The sequence below is a fragment of the Centropristis striata genome, chromosome 3 (assembly GCF_030273125.1).
Source record: "Centropristis striata isolate RG_2023a ecotype Rhode Island chromosome 3, C.striata_1.0, whole genome shotgun sequence".
NCBI lineage: Eukaryota > Metazoa > Chordata > Actinopteri > Perciformes > Serranidae > Centropristis > Centropristis striata.
The window spans coordinates 28,744,176-28,766,010 of NC_081519.1; the positions used below are offsets into that span (position 1 = coordinate 28,744,176).

At 39.2% G+C, this 21,835-nt stretch overlaps 1 pseudogene; it reads left to right on the top strand.

Annotated features, from left to right (window-relative positions):
• The first annotated feature begins 16,284 nt into the window (after positions 1-16,284).
• Positions 16,285-20,018, top strand: LOC131968089 (uncharacterized; annotated as a pseudogene).
• The last annotated feature ends 1,817 nt before the right edge of the window (positions 20,019-21,835 follow it).

A 21,835-nucleotide genomic window follows, 5' to 3' on the forward strand; every position in this document is an offset into this window, starting at 1 on the left:
AAAATATCTGGATATATGTTGTATATGAATATTCAGCCTAAATAAATCGGGATATGACTTTTGGTCCATATTGCCCAGCCCTAACTCAACCTCTGTTTTTTGTCATCAGCAAGAGTCTGTTGATAGATGGCAGACATTTTGACTTGTCTCTGCAGAAAGCACATGTGTAATGAACATGAAGATAGTCTGTGTCTGTAGTCTGTGTCTGTGCTATTCAACCTGGGGGTCACAAGAGTATTTCTGATGGGTCGCCAGATGGTTCTGAAGAAAACAATAAAATGTCATTTGAAAAATAAAAATGAAATATTTTAGACTGGGGGATTGTTTTTACATTACAGTGTGGGTTTGGTAGCTTTCATGTGTTATAATCAGAGCTTAAAGGGATAGTTCAGGATTTTTTAAGGTTGTGTGAAATTCTTGCTGGATGCAAAGCTAATAGCTTACTTACCGAGGTTTAGCCACAGTTATATGCCAGCTGTCATTGTTTTTACTGTTTTTTGCAAACAAACAAAAAAGTGCCAGGTGAAGTTAGTTTGTGATATGCATGAGGACCATTGTTTTGTGGTGGAATGGGTGACCTTTAAGTGTACACATAGTTTTGTGGAGTAAAACCTTGTAGTTTCGTGACAAAACAAAACTTTTCTTTTTTAAAGATTATTTTTTTGGCATTTTTACTGCTTTATTTGATAGAGACAGATAGAAAGGGGGAGACAGAGGGGAAGACATGCAGCAAAGGGACCTCAGGCCGGATTCGTACCCGTGTCCGCTGCAGCAAGCACACGGCCATGTGGTAAGCGCTCTACCAGTGTGAGCCACTGGGACACCCCCAATGACAAAACAAATCTATTCTCCGATCGAAACCTGCAAAACTCCAACACCGGGGCTCGGAGAGCAAGCTAATTGCTGTTTTATACAACTTAATGTCCAAAATTCCAAACTATCCCTGATTTGTAAATCAGGAGGTTCCACACAGAGAGGGTGTTGCTACAACAGCTCACAGAACGCATCAACACCCCACAGTGCCTAGAGCGCATTGGATTACGTCTGTGTGCTAGCTGCCATCACAAACAAAGCAATATTTATTTACAAGTATTAAATATTTGCTTTTGGTAACGATTGCTGGCTAAATAAATCCAGGTCAATATGCATGGTTCTGATTGGTCCACACAGCCCGCTATAGAGTTCTCAAAGTTAGGAAGATCCACATTTATAGGGAGGTCATAGAGAACACTACATCCACCAGAGATGATGTAAGAATTCCCTTTTGTTTCAGTACATTTTTCTTTGGTTTCTCTGATACTATATTATTCATAGAATTATACATATTATTAAATGAATAACATTATTTACATCCCAAACAATCAGTATCAATCTGACACAATCAGATTTAAGCTTTTATTTCTGTATGTAGATCATCTTAAACATCATTTGTCATCATATTTTTTGATTTTTGGAACAACCTATAACTTCACTTCAGTTGAGGTGATTGTGGCAGTATGGTCAGAAACCTGGATTAGGTGTTTACATGCCACATTATCCTGGTTCGTATTAAAACTCCAGCTGATATATTTAAGTGTCAAATCTGGTATAAAGGGTAACGTTACCTGGTCTGCCTACATCCACCTACAAAACATCAATCACCTCCGCTCCTCCCTTACCCCCCACACTGCTGCCATCCTTGTCCACAGCCTCGTCACTTCCCGTCTGGATTACTGCATCTCTCTCCTCTTTGGCCTCCCTCACAAATCACTCCATAAACTTCAACTGGTCCAGAATTCAGCTGCCCGCATCATCACAAGAACCGCCTCTATCTACCACATCACCCCTGTCCTCCAACCATAGACTGTATATAAATAATGGATGTAGTCCCCGTGACGTCACCCATTGGTTTGTGGCCCGTTGGAAGCCTCAAGTTCACACGTTTCACGTTTCACAGACACACGTCGCCATTTTGAGTCGCCATCTTGTTTCCGATACGGTGAGCAGATCATATCTGGACTGTGGAGGAGGAGAGGGATCTGATCACTGACTACAGCCTCTCTACACCTCAACCTGACTGAGAGAAGTCACTGCTAATTCATGTTAGCATTAGCTGGAGCATTAACTGGGATGCTAGTTTTGGCTAGCAAAAAACAAAAACAAAATGTTTGTTACTGACCTCAGAAAACTGAGCAGCGACTCCTTGGAGTGTCTGTTAGTCCAACCAAATGCTGAACAAGACATTTTTACTGAACAAAACGTTCAAATAAACTGTCATTAAGTGAAAATACAGTGAAAGGGTCAAAGTTATGAGACCAACCCGCTAAATGTCCTCTTTTCTATCTATATAACGTTATATATAACTTTATTGACACGTTGTCGTGGATACGCATTGTTCTGTTTCCCTCCTGATGACGGCTCGCCTTGTTAGTGTCAATCAAATGTAGCCACGCCCCAAATCATATGATTCTTTATCTTCTATTTTCTTCTAAATGGGACCATTATTAGAACTATTAACATCAAATTGTCTTGAAGAAGATTTTTTACTAGCGATTGAGACCATAGTGTTGTTCTGAAAAAAATTTCTGAGGTAATAAATCAAGTGAGAAGTTTTCAAATTCTGCACTGAAATGAATGGGCAGATTTTTTTTTGCAGCCAAACTTAGCGCCCCCTGCTGGAATTTTCGGTAGAATGCAGCTTAAAGCACTGACTAGTTTGCCTCCATGCTCAGACACGGAGATTGCCACCTGCTTCCAACAGCTCCACTGGCTCCCGATTCAGTTCTGTGTTCAGTACAAAGTCCTCCTGGTAACTTTCAAGGCTATCCACAACCTCGCCCCCCCATATCTGTCCCACCTCCTCCATGTTCCCTCAGATCCTCTTCCCCCATACACCTGTCTGTCCCCTCCGCCCGTCTCACCACCATGGGGAGCAGAGCATTCAGCTGTTCTGCTCCCTGCCTCTAGAATTCATTACCATCTCAACTCAGAAACATTGACTCACTCCCCCATTTCAAATCACAACTCAAAACACATCTGTTTAAAACTGCCTATTCCCTGTGATGACTTTTACCCTGTCCAATCTATTGTATTGTATTGTTCTTAATTCTGTGTATTTTGTTGTTGTTTATTTTTCTATCCTTTTGTACGGTGTCCTTGAGTGCCAAGAAAGGCGCCTTCCAAATAAAATGTATTATTATTATTATTATTATTAAAGACTTGTCCACGCTTCTGAAACCAGGATGTGATGTCTATTATTTCAGAAATCAGATCTTAACTGGGTTACAAATGTTCAGATAAACAAAGTCAATGAGCAGACACACTGTAACCCAACATTTTGTGTTAGATGTTATGTGTGATATCAATAATTGAGTTTGGATTTCTCTGTTTATTTCCAAATCCAATTTTCTCAGGGTTAGCATGCACATACAGCATATTAAAATAGTCAGTATTTGTCTCTCAATTATTATGCCTGTGATGATAAATTGAAGAAAAAAACTTCTCAAAGGTTTTTTAATGAGACTAGAACTCCGAGTTAAAACCGACTGGGTATAATAAGTCTTTATGAAGAGATCATTATCAACACAAGTAAATGTACAAAGAAAACACATTTCCTTACAAACTTTACAAATTGTTCAGTTACAAACCACCACCACAGACCACATTACTCTTCTCCACAAAGCCAATATGCAGTAAATAGGCTTTTAGTCACTTTCAGTGTCACTGAAATGTGTCATTTTGGAAGAAAAAAGAAAAAAACATACAAACACTAACAAACTGTAGTGAGTGCACTGTGGGGCTGCTGGTGAATTAACCTAGAACTCATTCCTGTTATTAAAAAAAATACATGTTTATGTTCCAAGATCTTAGTAATTGAGTTTTTTATTCCACATAAATGAGGCAGTAATTAAATCTAAGCATAAGGGAATAAAAATAGTAACATGAGATAAACAGTCTGGTTTTACCTGTCGTAGCAGATTAACTGCAAACTCTGAACCTTGTTCAGTTTGCTGCTCTTAAGCTACCTTTAAATTATATATAAGTGTATTTATTAAGTCGTAATGTATTAAAGCAACACTGCGTTTCACTGTGCACTTTAAATTGCTCAGTATCAAAATATCTTTTTAGGTTTGATATTAAAGGTGCAATGTGTAAGATATGACCAGATTTTTGGTTTAAAGAGTAACTAAACACCAAAACCCTCTATTCAGCTGGAAATCAATGTATATAATGCATTTCAAAGTCTAAAAAAGCATCTGCCCTCTACTGGTTCAAACCTAGATATTACAATAGAATATTGCTATTGGCTGATCTGGAGTCAGGTGACATATATGATGCCAGGTTTCTTCACCAAACAATCCCCACATTCTGAAAATGAACTAACAGTAACATACGAGTCGAGCCAGCTGTACCAGCCTACTGCTAATAAATGGAGTGGCTTTAGAATTAAGATTTACGTTTGCCACTACAGCCTAACCAGGATTTTTTTTGCCCTAAATCTAGGTCAATGGTTTTGTAGCCTAAATTCACAAAAATTGCAGCCTTTTTACAACCATGAACTGTACCCGTATGTACAATGATGCGTGTGCTATTTTTAAAAACGCTCCATGGTACTGTGAGCCACGAAACGCTCATTTTGCCAAATGCTCATATGTGTCGATATGGGTGGTATTGTCAAATGGTCTATTCTGTTGTTTAAGTTGGAGATCTTGTTGGACTGCAGGTTACCATCCACAGCACAGAGCTGCACTGTGGTGTTTATGGAGACCTTGCTGCACAAAAAACATCCAGGCTTAGCTTTGCCTGGGAGCCGAAATCTGCACCATCTACCATGCAGACTCCACACCTGGTCCCACATTGCCTCCTGTGACTCCTGTCTGCCGTGCTGTTGGTCTTCATGCACTCTGCTTTGTCAGTATTCATGTATTCTCCACCTGGGTGGAGCTAGATTCTTTGGGGACCTGTCCATTGCAAAAGTCTCTAAAAGTTTGCTAAACATTTTTGAGGACACTGCAAGGTTTATTGCATGTCTCACTCTAATGCTACATAATCTTGAACAGTGTCATCGCTGCATTTAGTATATCATGAAATTCAAATTTTTTTTGGAGCATGTGGCTATATATTACACAGTGCCCTTTTCTGTGCCAATGATTAATAACCAGCCGAAAAGGGCATAAAATTAAGGTTTTACAATCTATATAATGTACATTATATTACACGGTTGGACTAAGAGTCTTCAAACTCTTAACTTCTCTGTTTGTGTTATTATTGTTCTCTGCCTTTGTGTGGCAGAAATAGCCATGATTGTCTCTGTACACATCATTCCAAATCCAAAATCTTCACCGTGTCAATTAGGCTGTGTGATTTATAGACACTCCAGCTTTTGTGTTGCTGTCATTGCCTCCAGAAAATCAAGCCCCCCTTGATTTCTTTGCCCGGGTCATTTTCTCGCCTCCCGCCTGTGCTTCCACATCCTCTGGCCCTTGCTATTTTTTCAGCCTGACAGAGGGACTGTGGCCCAGAAATTCTGCTCTGAAGATGAGTACCAACTCGCTGTCAGCACTGCTGTCTGCCCTCCTGGGACCTAGCCTGATTACAGCACCATCATTCTCTCTCTTTTAGTTCTGGACACACACACACATACACACACACACACACACACACACACACACACACACACACACACAGAAACACACACACACACACACACACACACATGCACACTCAGTTGTGGCGCTGCTCTCAATGCACATCTGTACTTTACAGCTCATTGAATATGCCTTTTCGAATGCATTATTATTTTCTAAGAGCCTTGAATCTGTGTGGTCTCCTGTCACTGTATTCTCAAGCTCTCTGAAGTCTCAGAGTGTGAGACAGAGATGACTGTGGAGATATTGTTGCTGTTGACAGCTGGCCAGTCACATAATTGGCTTGTCGACATGTCACTCTCTATCTCTGATGTTTCCATTGGAGCAGAACACTGGTCTGGGAGACAGGAATCCACAGCTACATCTATAATTCAGCTGAGACTCAAACTGTCTACAGGCAGCAGTTTTTACTTGGCAAAACTTACAGCTTAGAGTACTTGGCACAGGTATGAGGTCTGCCAGGGACGGTTACTGGTTGTTTCATGTCAGGTTAACAGGAGCTGTAATTAGGTCATGGTGCTCTTTCAGCTGTGCAAATTAGGTGCTAGACCTCAGAGTAAATGCTCTTACCTATTATGATGGGAACTCAAGAATCAAACTGATCCACCTGTCCCTGGTAAAAAGATCACTACCTCTACTCCTGTCACTTCAGCAAACATTACAGTGTGACAGTTTTCTTTCAGGACAACTGTCGACACCAGAATTTTCAAGTTCCATCTTCAGGTATTCTCTTTTACTGAATTTAAGCAACTATGCTATTCAGTTGCATTTTCATGTTGCAAAAATATCTGGCAACACTTTACAATAACCATCATTTATAAATGGTAAACAGAGTTTACCATAAATTCATAATTTATTAATGTTTAACTAACTAAATAATTTATAAATGGCAAATAGATGGTATTTTAATGTAAGCTCATAGTTACTTTACCATTAACAAACAATTAAATTATAACTATTAGTTTATTAATACTTTAAGTTGCACTGAATATAACATTTTTAACACCATATTAAGTATGTTAATGATTTGAAATGATTCATATACCTTTAAGAAATTGGTTGAAAACATTTAAAGATTAAATATGTATAGTACTTTGTAAATGGTTAATAACTGGTTTATAAACCATCTACAAACATCACTTAGTTGGCTATTGTAAAGTGTTACAAAAAAATCTATTCCAACCATCAAAGCATATGATGTGAAAATCAGAGTACTAACCCATTTCATATTTTTATCTAGGCTCAGTGTAGTCAGGTCAACTGTCTTGTATAAATAATACAGTCAGATTAACACATGACCATTCAGTGCATATGCTGGGCACCCCCAACAGATATTTATAGGGTTCATAGCACTTTCCCACACAAAGATGAGTCAACAGGAACAATGAAAACTTGTTGATCAGACCTATCACCACACAATAGCAGCAATAATGGAGGATTCTGCAAAACCCACGCGTGTTCACTAATATTTGTACACAGCCTAAGCTTTTTAAAATCCATCCATCCATCCATCCATCCATCCATCCATTCTCGTCTGCTTATCCGGGGCCGGGTTGCTGGGGCAGCAGGCTAAGCAGGGCATTCCAGACGTCCCTCTCCCCAGCCACAACGTCCAGCTCCTACTGGGGGACCCCGAGGCGTTCCCAGGCCAGGAGAGAGATATAATCCCTCCACCGTGTTCTGGGTCTTCCCCGGGGCCTCCTACCAGTTGGACGTGCCCAGAACACCTCTAACGGGAGGCGCCCGGGAGGATCCTTACCAGATGCCCAAACCACCTCAGCTGGCTCCTTTCGACGCGAAGGAGCAGGCCTATCACACAATGAGGCGGAGCTCCCCTAAAAGGCGTCCAATTGGAAACAGTGCAATGCGGCAACACATCCTATGTAAATAATGATATTTTGAAAAGTGAATTAAAAAATGATGCACACCTTCATGCCACGCGCAAGCCACATACGAAACGGTCAGCGAGATATGCCCTAGACACACAGAGACACACAGAGACACACACACACACACACACACACACACACTTCTTGCTTTTATAGATACAGTAGATGCTAAGCTAGGCTAATTGCCTCTTGGTGCCAGCTCCATAGTTAATGCACAGATTTGAGATTGGTGTTTCCCAAAATGTCATTATATTCCTTTGAGAGTAATTTTAGCACTACACCGATGCAATTATATTTTAGAGTGCTTTGTGCCAACCGTTTGTGTTTGGCTCTTTAATGTTTAAACATGACAATGTCCCTGTGCACAAAGCCAGCCCCTTAAAGAAATGGTTTTCCCTGTTTGTTGTGGGAGAACCTGAAGGCATGCTCTGAGCCCTGACCTCAACCCCAGCTAACACCTCTGGGATGGACTGAAACACGGACTGACTAATGCTCTTGTGGCTGAACAGATGCAAATCCCTGCAGCCAGGTTTATAATTCAAGGGTAAGGCCTGAAACCCATGATTTTAGAACGAGATGCTAAACTATCACATACATAGATATAATATTCAGTGGTCCACTTACTTTTGGCAGCAGACACCTCACATAATTTAGCAAAGGTCAAACATGAATGCAAATAAAAAAGATAAAAAGATGTTTGAGCTGCAGAATACTAATATCAAGCTATAAATTGTTGACAGTCACATTTAATGCGTCATATGGGGCTACTGAGAACCAGACGAGGCAGGAGGGGGCATCTTACTGCTACTGTCTGCATTTTAAACACTTCTAATTATATATTCACTTCAGGCATTTATTACAGAAGCATATACTCTATAATCTGTGTGTGCAGGCAACATTAAAACGCTAATAAAAGTTCAACTTTACTCAGCCCAGCTAGCAGTTAACCCTCTGGTACCACTCAGGACATTTTTAGCCATATTTTTCACTTTTGTTTTGGCAATTATTTTGGCTGTGATACTGCAAATGGCATCATATTATCAGATTTTAACCCTTTAAATGCCAGCTTGATTACATGATGTCACTGTTTTTCAAAGAAAGGAGTTTTTACATTTTAAATGTACACTAGACAAAAACTCATAATGCATCAAATTCAGTTTTTTTCTTAATCTTTGACATAGCCATGACTGTGATAAGAAACAATGCCCCCGCCAAAAATATTTTATGATATGGAAAATAACTACATTTTTGAGTTTTTTGTTGTTTTTTTTTCATGAAAAACATCAGAGACATCTTGCAATCAAACTGGCATTCAAAGGGTTAAAATGCCAAAAATGTCAAAACATTTATTAGTTTTGAGCAGGGCGGAAGTTGTTTAAGAGGTATATGCAGAAAAAAGTAGGAAAAAATATTAATCTGTTAAGTTTTTATCGTGTTTTTTAAGTGGACATTTTCAGTAAATTTTAAATCTGACACTACACAAAAATTACAAATGCATCAAAATCAATTTTGTCGCTAATCTTTGACATATCCAAGGCTGTGATAAAAACCAATGCCCCAGCCAAATTATTCATTTCGTAGAAAATAACTATAATTTTGTGTTTGTTTTCTTTTTCATAAAAAACATCACTGACATCGTGCAATCAAACTGGCATTTAAAGGGGTAAAATCCTCAAAATATTTGAATGTTTGTTAGTTTTGAGCAGGGCAGAAGTTGTTTAAGAGGTATATGCAGAAAAAAGTAAAACAAAAATGTTAATCTGTTAAGTTTTTATAGCGTTTTTTAAGTGGACATTTTCAGCCCGACGGGTCTGAAAGTGTAGTAAATTAGAGTGGGCCCAGAGGGTTAAAGTGAAGCTGCAGAGAGCAGAGGTCTGCTATGTGTGAGCTCACTACAATGCATGTTCTGCAGAGTGAAGGGTACAAGGCAGAGAAGCCTTCTCCCATACACAGAACACAGCAAGCCCCAGGCACAGCTTTACTTCTGGGCCCGTCTTGCTAACCGCCTGCCTTCATCCACTTTGATCACGGAGGCGAGTTGAGGAAATTCAGGAGAGCTCGACTTCAATCATCCTGCGGAGCTCCGTCTGTGAACAGATTCAGTGTAGTGTAGCGTCGTGTGCTGGGAGACTTTTGTATGGTAATTTGTTATGGAGTGGAGCGAGGGAGGGTTGGTTTTCAAAGGAATGCTTTGAAGTTTGCCAGAAGTGTACATGGATGCATAGTGAGATTAGAATATACAGGAGTAATTGTTCTGTCCCAGGCAGAGATGAAACAATGAATAAATTCCTCAGTCATGACCTTCAAGTTTCAGTCAAACTGCTTTTGTTCAAATGTGACATGAGAAAGTAATTTGACAGTTGAGACGTCCCCCTGTGAGGACTGACAGGCGGCAGGCTGGGATCTGATGTCCTCCATTACCCAGCAACCACCTGACTGTCTTCACCACTCTCACATTTCATATGTAGAGATTTCAGCTGTTCTTAGAAGGCAATATGAGTTACAAGCACATTGTGAGCTCATGATAATTGTTTTAACGACAGGGTGATATAACAAACACATCATTCAAACTGTTTAATGAGTACATAATGGGATTCTTTTTTTTTTCTTTTTTTTTTCAGTTTTACAGATAATTACACTTTAGATTCTCGTGTGTGGAAGCTAGGTAGCCCTGGTGAGTGTGAGCTAACCATGGAGCTAACTAATCCTTTTCTTTTTTTTTTAACTCACTTCTTTATTTCACATGAGATGACAAACACACATACACACAACGCATACATTAAGAACACACATAAGGACATGCTATTACAGTTTCAGTTCTAACATATAATCATGCCCTCACATATCTTCAAATATTTCGTCCTCCTGAAAAGGAGATAATATGCGCAACATGTATCCATGACTACATACATTTATTGAACAACAAAAGTGGTAAAAAGCAATAAATAAAAGAGGTGACTAAAGTTCTGCCATTGTCTGTATTACTGGTAGCCATCTTTGTTCAAACTGTCTGATTTAAGCTGTAACTTTGCTGTGATTTTCTCCATGATAGATACATTTTTTACTTTTTCTCTCCATTCTGTTATACTGGGGGGGATGTGGCTTTAACCAAGAAGTTGTAATTGTTTTCTTCACTATTAAAAGCAGTATTCTCAATAACAAAGTCATGTTGCCATCTATAATATTATCTGGGACTAGACCCAATATGTACACTGCTAGATTTAAAAAAAAAAGTAAATGCCAAAATCATCTTTTATTTCCTTTTGAATATTTTTCCAAAAATCTAAAATCTTTGGGCAATCCCAAAATATAAGAGTAAAATCCCCCAGCAGTCCACAACCCCTCCAACACATCTCAGAAGTATTACTTTACCTTGAGGAGATAGATGGAGTAATAAAGTACCTCATTTTGACCTTCCAATCAAACTCCCTTATCCTAACTTATCTTAACTTAACTCTCCATTTCTTCCACTCTCTCTACCTTCATGATAATCAGCTGTATCCTGCCCCATCACTGCTCTGCCACCTCCATGTTTGCTTGTCACATCAGAGAGTCAGAGCTTTGTGCAGCCATTCCATTAGTTTATTCATTATTGAGAGCAGTGTGGAGGGAACCTCAGCAAAGGCTGATTTTTTTTCAGTATTTTCGAGGACAGCCCCTTCAAATCCAGTATTTCCACAGCATACAGCTTGTACAGCGCAGATGAGAAGAGCTGAGCAATGTTTGTGCTGTTTCCCAAAAGCTGCACTGTAAAAGTATTTTTTCTGAAATTAAATGTAATATTTTAAAGGGGTTTTCTTGTTGTTTTTGTACTACATTAAGTGTAAATGCCAATTAAAAAGTGAATTACTTTTAAAACAATATAATGTAAGTTGAAATATGTAAATTAATATAATGGCAACATTATTGTTAGTAACAGTATTATTCAGTTGCATGATGGTCTTGAATATTACAAGTCTTTGTAAAATTAAAAAGTAAAAAATTATACATCATATTGCTGAATGTATATTGCCATTCTGGAGCCACAGGTTGCCTACCCCTGGTTTAGTGTATGTATATTGTATATTTCTGTCATGTATGATTTTTACTTTAAGCACATTGAGTTTACGCCTGCCGTATGAAATGTGCTGTATAAATAAATCTGACTTGACTTGACTTGACTGCTGGAATGTATCTGATGTTCTGCCACCCTCATCCCACAAGCACAAGAAACTGAACTTTTATGAACCAACAGTCTGAAAATACTGTTTTATGTTTAACAAATTTACTGGAGTTCTTGATCCCACATGAGGCACACATTTAAAATACAAGCACAAATTGAACACCAAGCAGGGAAGGTCATCAGTTTTACAGCTCCAAGCTATCTTAGCTATAAACTGATAAAGTCAGCAACTCTAGATCATGAAGCATGGAGACATCCAAAACATTTTCTAACTTGTAAATCTTTCAAACTTTTCTAACATTTAACTTTCTTCCTGCATTCCCTATTAAACAAGTAAAAATAAGAAAGTAAGTAAAGTTTGAATTTTTATAAAAGATGGCAACCTCTCATCACATATGTGAGTCCCCTCACCTCTCTGGACCCCAACTGAGTCGATTTAATGCATCCAATTTTAATTTATTTTATTAAGGGTTTTTTTTTTTTACAAGCACACTCGGCATCCTGTGTTTATTTCTATGGTTTACTTATGAATTTAAATTATTTGGTGTTTTGATGACTCATATGAGTGCATCACTGTCCATTTTGCTTTTGAGCAAGCCTCACAGCATGTAAAAAATAATCACGGCTACCTGGATATGACCAAGATACTTCATCACACCAAATCAACCCTGAAGCCTTCTGTAAGCACACTTCACACTGAAACAGCTTCATTTTTAACTTCCCTGTCCAAACTGTACGCTGTGATATTATTTAGTAAAAACACTGCATCTCAAAGAGGTGCTCCAACACAGAAGAGTGTCCCATTACAACTCAATGAGATGCTATAAATTCACTCTGCTTGTCCTTGCTGATAGGTTGGATCGCTTGTTTGCCCTCAACAGGTGATAAATCAGGACTGAAGAGGAAAATAGAACGCCATCAGCCAAACATTAGTGAGTGTGTTGAAAGCTGGACTGTTTTTAAGCAAAGAAGTATAATATAATAACTGAGAAAATTAAAATAAATGGGATTTAGAAACAATTAAATCATGATGTAGGGCATGGGTCTCAAACTCGCGGCCCGCAGGACTTTTGTGGCCCCCACCTTGATATGAAAGTTTACTGTGAGTTTTATATGAATGGCACTTTACCGTGTTGTGTGTGGAAGGTCCCTTTAATTACTTTTTTTTGGTAATTTTGTGTCTTTTTTAAAATATATTTGTGTCTTTTTAAAATACATTTGTGTCTTTTTAAAATACTTTTCTGTCTTTTCTAATAATTTTGTCTTTTTCTGGTAATTTTGTGTCTTTCTTTGGTAATTCTGTGTCTTTTATTTTGTAATTTTGTGTCTTTTTCAAATAATTTTGTGTCTTTTTTAAGTAATTTTGTGTCTTTTTAAAAATATTTTATGTCTTTTTTTGGTAATTCCGTGTCTTTTATTTTGTAATTTTGTGTCTTTTTCTGGTAATTTTGTGTCTTTTTTTTGTAATTTTGTGTCTTTTTTGATAATTTTGCGTCTTTTTAAAATAATTTAGTGTATTTTTTAAGTAATTTTGTGTCTTTAAAAAAATATTTTTTTGTCTTTTAAAAAATAATTTTGGGTAATTTTTGGGCAATTCTGTGTCTTTTTTTGGTAATTTTGTGTCTTTTTGGGTCATTTTGTTTCTTTTAAATATTTTTTTGTTTTTTCAGTCATTTTGTGTCTTTTTTTGTAATGTTGTGTCTTTTTTGGTCATTTTGTGTCTTTTTTTAAGCAATTTAGTTTTTTTTCTTTCATTTGTGTCTTTTTTTTTCAGTAATTTTGTGTCTTTTTTTGGTTATTTTGTTACTGCCTCCAGCGGCCCCCAGGTAATTTGAGTTTGAGACCTCTGATTTGGGGAATAAACTGCATATAAATGAATAAATACATGAACAAGTAAAACAGGGAATTGTGTTGCAAAAGCATCAGGGAGGGATTCTGCTGGGGGAATATGGACCCATAACCTCCATTTTTCCAAAATCCTGGCTACTGTTTATGCTACTGTTTATATTGTTCTCTCAGATGATTATAAAAATTGTGTTTATAAGAGCAGCTAGTCTTAACAACCTGCACCAGCTTCAGGACCACCTGCTGGCTCTTCATCATAACAACTCAACACACACAACACACACACACACACACAGACCCTCACTCACACACACACACACACACACACACACACACACACACGCACGCAGACACACACGCACATCAACAACAACAACTTCATAGCACATTATCTCAGTCTCCTCAGTCCTTTTTGATATCATCTTTATTATCTGTATGTAATTAAATTACACAGATTAAAGGTTCCCTGTGGGGTTTTTGGACTTCTAATACTGCTATGAGTGGGTCATGTGCACACATATTATGTACACACAATCTAACCCAGCTCTCCTGATTTGGCCATTGTTGGCCAATTAAAGAGAAAAAATGTCGGAATGGAGCCGCAAACCTTATTTTGAGCCTTACAATAAAGATAAAACAGTCTACTAAGTCTACATTAGCCTACCAACTTTACTAATAGGTCATAATAAGAATTTATTAATATGATTTTGTCAGAATGCAGCGATGGCACACGTGCAAATGAGAGGCAGGACACCGAAGAAAACCTCAGGAGATTTGGAATTCGAAAGCTAGCCTTGGTGGGGAAACTCAAAATTTAGAGATTAAGAAGCCGAACCGTATAAACTATGATGCCCAGTTGACTAAAATGTAAAGTAAAATAATTAAGTAGCATATATAAGGTACATATTGTACAAATGAAGAATACAGATTTATTTGGGCCTACCCCATTGATAAATAAAAAATGAAAATGTCAAGAAATGAACATTTCATTTCGGATTTTTAGTTACAGCCACATGGAGCCACTGCAGACGTCCTAAAGAGCCACATGTGGCCCCAGAGCCACAGGTTGCCTACCCCTGGTCTAACCAAAGGTGTCACACTATTCCACTGATCTACAGATGGAAGTTACACGTCATGTATATATAATGCTATGTGCCAGCAAAGACTGAGAAAAGAAGATATGTGCTAGCAGACAGTGACTGTGATGAAGTCTAACTAAATTATTTAATACCATAACAGTTATATATAAAATGACAACCTGATATGTCAGATTCCACAAACCTGAATGCATGAAATGTGCATCAGAGGGAAGAGCAATCTTCAGGAAAACGATGTCGGCTGACTGCTTTATTATTTATTGACACAATGTTTGGGCCTGTCCAACAAGGTTGGATGTTTCTGTCTGTCCTATAAGGTCAGACAGAATTAAATGTGTCAATAAATATTCCAGCAGGAAGAGGACACTGTGTGAAAAGGTCAGTTTACGGGTCAAAGAAACCCAGACTTTGAACCAGGACACTGGTGTTTGTGTCCTGTGTGAAACCAAGAGTCAGTGTTGTTATTTGGCGTTAACCTATGTATTAATTGTGTATTAATTCCAACATCACAAATGTAACTACATCCAGTCGTTAAGTACAGAAGTAGCTATTTTTAACCCCAATGATTTTTTAATCTAACCTTAACCAAATAACTAGTTTTGTTGCCAAACCTGACTGTTTCCTGTGAACAGGGAAGTTTAATTTGAAAAGCCACTGCACACACTGGCCCTCATTTATCAAACGAGCGTACGACAGAAGGTGAGCGTAAAGTGGGTGTACGATCGTTTCTACCCAAGCCTCGGCATTTATCAATGTGGACGTGAGCGGAGGGTACGATCAGATCTCAGCTCGTGTACGCAAATTAGAGTCAGCGTGAAGTCCACACGTCTGAGTCTGAGAATTGATCTTAGACTATTGTATCGATGTCTGGAGCTGATAAAACTCTGAGGTGTTTTTATTTTAAATGGTGAAAAACCAAAGCATGTTTAGGCTACATCATTTATCATTAAAACCTGATTAAAAATAAATACACCCTGCGAAATAAATACACCCTATTCAAAAAGTAAGAAATTAAACTATAAAATTAGGATGTATGATGATCAAAAACAAGTTATTTGAGGAAAACCTGCAATACTGAATGATTAAATTAATTTGTTGCAAAGATATAGACCCATGTTGTGCATCAAAGGGTTAAAACTGTTTGCATACTGAGTTTCACTCCTAACACAGCCCCATAGACACAAATCCAAAGCTTGCCATGCTTGCTCGCTAAGCTATTATTGGACATGTTGGCTTCAAATGTGAATTGGTGTCAGATTCCAAATGTGCTCATAAACCGATATTGATTGCACTACTTTCTACTAAACTATACTACTTTATAACAATGTTTTTGCACCATATTCCTTCTATGTTCTGTTTTCCACCTTATGAAAGCATGCATCTGTTTTCTTTCCAGCGCTGGATATTTCATTTTGAAAAGCGCTGGTGTACATCAGGAAGGCTCCTTGCGCTGCACCGGTAGCTGCGGATGTCACTGTAATCCTCAGGATGCTGAGCAGAATCCATCATGGGATTTCACGCCTCCTTCTCTCCTCTCCTCATTTCCTCATTTCCTCACTTCCTTGTTCCCTCATCCTCAGCCTCGTCTCCTCTCTTTTCATCACACCTCTCCTGACCTACCTACTCGGGGCGCTTCCCCCCATTTCCATTGGAAAGTAGTCGTGATGAGCTTCAGCTTGCTGGGGGCCAGGCTAATCACTAAAACAAGTAAACAAGTGGTAAAGGTGAGCAGAGTGCAGCGCAATCAATAATGGTTCTGTGGCTGATTAGTGTGGAGGTTGAGAGTGCATGCACACACAAACACACACATACACATATGCAGGGTCATGGAGGTCAATCTGAACAAGACAATGAGGAGGTGGGATCAGTGTTAAATGGTGCTAGCTTGACATTAACAAACGAACAGGAATCTCTCAAAGTAGGTCTGCACTCCCTCTGACCTCAATTCCTCATTTCCCTCACCACACACACACACACACACACACACACACACACACACACACACACACACACGGACGGGTTTATATGGTCTGTTGGGACCAACATTTTATTCATCACGTTTGGGGACCACCCTTTCTAAATGTTATATAGCTATGAAAAAAAATCAAGTATATTCACGATGGCTTTGTTAGCTTATACACAACTTCAAATATCAGAATTGATGAAGTCATGGCTGGACCATTTCATCTGGGGACTTGGGAAAAATCGATTTTACATGGTTGATGGGGACCTCATTTGAATATATGTAAATTCATTTACATAATTCACAACACACACACACACATTCTTGCACTTCTATCTTTGTAAGGACCCTCATTGGAACAGTGAATCCCCTGCGAAGGTTATAATAATTTTGGATTTTCCAGTTCGTTTTAATGAGTTTTTAGAGTGAGTTTGCTAGTTTTAGTTTAGTATTTCAGTATTTCTTTTTTGAAATGCTTTAGTTTTAGTTTAGTTTTTAATAGTTTTAGTTTTTTGTAATGGGGTATTTGTTGGGTGGGAGATTAAAAGAGGTCACAGTAAATTTTTCCTTTTTTTCCTTTGTCTGATCCATCTTCATTATGTATGAAACAAGTTGACAAAGATGAAAATGAAGGACATTTTCACTATAATCTTAGTTAGTTTTGGAACCACACAATACAGTTTCAGTTAATTATCATTTTTTGTAACCTTAACCCTAAAACAAAGTCTTAAATCTCAAAAAAGCCTTCAAAGAAGTGAGGACCGGCCAAAATGTCCTCACTTTGTAAGAATGTCCTCACTCTGCTGGTTAAAAACGTGTTCCGGTCCTCGCTATGTAGGAAGTACAAGAACACACACACACACACACACACACACACACACATGAAAACAGACCTGAATTTGCACACATATGATGTAGATCCACACATGTTTGCTCAATGCACACACAGACACGGTGTTATTAGCAGTTTCTCTCCATTAGGGAGTACAGCTGCTGTTGTCATGCATTTCGGCTACTTTACTTGATCAGTTAATGGCACTTATTTTCCAGAAAGAGCCTCCACCTGGCTTCCATGCCACTCCATCAGCCTCTGATTAAAGGCTGAGTGTTAATACCAGCACTCTGGTGATCTGCACTACTCCTGGGTGTAAAATAGGGCCTCAGCCTCGGATTGAAGGAGGATTTTGAATACTTAAAGAAAGCATCTGCTGGTTATGACTGAACCGCTCCCAGCAAAGAGAAGGTTTGGCTCGGCTCCTGTCTGAAGCCTTTTTTTTAAGTTAAAATATGGAAACTCAGTGACTTGAATGTTCTGTTTAAATTCATATAGGTTGTGGCAATGTAGATCACCTAGTAGAGACCTCCATTGAAAGCTGTCCTATACACTGCAAAAACCAACTGGAAAAAATGAGACATAAATAACTAGAATTAAGCAAATACATGCTTGAAACAAGTAAAATGATCTGCCAGTGCAGTAAGTAAATGTTTCTTTGTAAGAATTCTTTAGTAAAAATATCTCTGCACTGGAAAAACAATGATGTCTTAAAAATAAGGCCAAATGGGGTGGTTGGTAGCGTAGTGGGTTACGCAGGCGCCCCATGTGTAGAGGCTACAGTCCTCGCTGCAGCTGCGGCCCCGGTTCGAGTCCCGCATCGGACGGCCCTTTACTGCATGTCATTCCCCTCTCTCTGCCCCCTGTTTCCTGTCTCTCTTCAACTATCCTGTCCATTAAAGGCATGAAAACCCCAAAAAATGCATTTAAAAAAAAATAAGTCCAAATATACTTTTTTTGAGCGATTGTGGCTTGAAAAAAACAACTGTAATATCATTAAAATAAGCCAGTAATACTTGAAACGAGCACTTTTTCTTCTCATTTCAGTATCTTTGGGTAGATACTGGTGGTAGAAAGATGCTTTTGAAATAGCATTTAAACTACATGCAACTAAAACTCTCAACTGGAACCAATATTTTAGGGAACAGTTCACCATATTCAACAATTGAATAGCTTGAAAAGCATGAAAAAGCTCACAATGTCAATCCTAAAAAGAAGTCTTTAAACAAGACTGAAATCCCAGTGAAGAGGTTATTTACTCATTTTAGTTACAAATAGACACACATTCTTAAAATTAGCACATAAAGCTGTGATCAGTAGGTATATTATACTCAAAACAAGATAATTAAGATACTATTGCTTGTCACATTTGTCAAATCCTATCTCTGGATGAGAAGGTTTGGGAGCCTCGGGACCAAGATTGATGTCATTTCTGACTCGATCCAACCTTCCCTCTTTAAATTGTGAGGGTTAGGATTAGGATTAGGGTTTGAGTTACTGTTTGAGTTAAGGTTAGGGTTAGGCTTCACTGGACCCGACACAAGTGAGCAACTACAGACCTGTCTCACTCCTACCATTCCTTTCAAAAATTCTGGAGCGTACAGTCTTGAACCAAGTCTCCAGGTTCCTTTCCGAGAACAACCTGTACAATTCAAATCAGTCTGGCTTCAAACAGGGTCACTCTACTCAGACTGCACTCCTGTCTGTAACAGAATCACTGCGTCTGGCTCCAGCAGCTGGTCAATCATCAGCTCTTTTGTTGCTAGACCTCTCTGCAGCTTTCGACACGGTTAACCACCAGATCCTCCTCTCTTCACTCGCAGAACTTGGTATCTCAGGTTCTGCCCTCCGATGGTTCGCGTCCTACCTATCAGGGAGATCTTTAAGAGTATCTTGGAAGGGAGAAGTGTCCAAACTACAAAGCCTTTCCACTGGGGTGCCTCAAGGATCAGTGCTTGGCCCCCTTCTCTTCTCAATTTACACCACCTCACTTGGCACAATCATCCGCAATCATGGCTTCTCATACCATTGTTATGCCGATGATACCCAGCTGTTCTTTTCCTTCCCACTAAACGACCCCACAGTCTCGCCCCACATCTCCGCTTGTCTTGTGGACATCTCCACATGGATGACAAAACACACCTTCAGCTTAACCTTTCAAAGACGGAGCTCCTTGTCATCCCACCCCGTCCCATCTTATATCAGCCTATCAATCTTCAGCTTGGATCCATGCAACTTGTACCCACAAGCTCTGCACAAAACTTGGGTGTCTTGATTGATGACCAACTGACCTTCAAGGTTCTTGTATCCTCAATTGCCCGATCTTGTTTATTCTCCCTGTACAACATCAGGAAAATCAGACCCTATCTGACCGAGCAATCGACACAACTCCTGGTTCAGGCCCTTATGTTATCCCATTTACACTACTGCAACTCGCTACTAGTGGGTCTTCTTGCTGCACCACCAATCGTCTGCAGATGATCCAGAACGTGGCTGAACGTCTGGTCTTCAACCAGCCCAGGAGAGCACATGCCACTCCGCTCCTCATCTCTCTGCACTGGCTCCTGGTCACATCCCGCATCAAATTCAAAAATGTATTAATTTCTTATTTTAAGCTTTCAACGTGCTTATTTATAGATTTTACAATCTTCATTTAAGAAATCTTGTCAAGTGAAATTATCTGTCTATGCAGCAACATCATTTCCCTCAGATTTAGTGTTTTTATCTTGTTTTTAGAAGCCGCTTTCTTGCAGTGCAGAACCTAAAAAGCCACATGCATGAGACACACTTGTCACAGTGCATTGTGGGCTGAATGGCTCAGAGCAGTAACCTGCTAAAACACTCTACAACTATGTACGTGATGGCCAATGTTGCATCTCTTGCATCTATCTGCACACGAGACTGCTCCTGCTGTTTCAAGGTCACCCCGCAACAATTCAGAGCATCTTCATTACTTCTGTTGGCCCTCTGTCGTTCCCATAGCAACCCTGCTGAGCTGACAGATGAGAGGCACGGGAGTCAGCATCCCACATAATTGTGAAAAACACACACACACACACACACACACATGCAGGAACGCGTAGACACATTAAAACAATGAAGGCATAACTACATCAGGGGAAGCATACTCTGCATTGTTTAAAATAAACCAGGCATCAGAGGCGAGGTGTTGGAGTGAGATTGTCGTACACAAATAGGCCATTATGGCAAAAGTGGAACACAAGGAGTCTCCTATGAAAACAGAGTGTTCGCTCTCTCTCTCTTTGCTCTCTGCGTCTGTGTCTCTCTGTCGCTCTCTCTGCGGGCAGGCCATGTGCGCCTCTATGCTCGTTATCAGAACAAACAGAAATGAGGGTGGAAGAATGGGGTACACATCATGTACCAGAGAGGGGAGGATGAAAGAGTACAAAACAAGAGAAAATCAAACACCCGGCATGAGGGAGACACCAGGGAGCGGTTTCTATCGGCGCACACCTACTTCCACAGGGAGCTTTAGAATTTTAACGCATTAAAGGTGCGCCACACCACACCACAACACAACACAACACAACACACCAACACACCAGATTGTCAGCTCCTGAAAAAAATAATTTATTCCAATTCCAGTCCATATCAGATGTACATTTCCCTCGAGGGTTTAAAAGGAAAAAAGAACAGAGAGAGACTCGCCAAAGGCTGCAATAGGCTTGTAATGAATAAGACATTGCATCAGAATTGGAAAGACAGTGAAATCTCCTTCCTGTCTGCTTGCTGTGAGACAAGGGATGTATCATTACCAACTCTGTCTTTTTATGTCCTTGGAAGTGTGAATCCACAGTGTAACGAGTGGTGAAACATTCCAGCAGGCACAGTGACGAGAGAATCTGCACTATAAAATCCAAATATGGATGGCTGAGGACTTGGTGTTTAGATGAAGCTATCTGGTACAAAAGACTGTACACATGTATGTGAATAGACTGATGTTGTTCAGTCTTTATGGCATGTTCTAATGTATGTAACAAATGTATGATAATGTCAAAGTGTTAAAATTAATATACTTTAAATCTCATCTTTATCATGTTCCATATTCAACATTTGGATTAATTCCAGTAATTTGCATGGACCAAGTCATTTAAGTATGCATACCATAATCATAAATTAAATTTAGCCTAGACTCTTCGAAAATTTCCTCCCAGCAAAGATTCAAACCTCAAAATAGGGGTGTTTCCATTACAGTCGAATACCCGGAATGAAGCGGGTCTCACTCACCGAAACGCCCCTAATTTGAATATGAACCATCCTGAGCGGTCTTTTGACTGGACTTTTTTCATCCCAAAAGCCTGGTTGCTGATTGGATAGAACGATAAGCAGGATGTGACGTAGTACTCTACACGACAACAACACACGCCATTTGTAAAAAGCCGGCGAAGTAGCGAGTAGT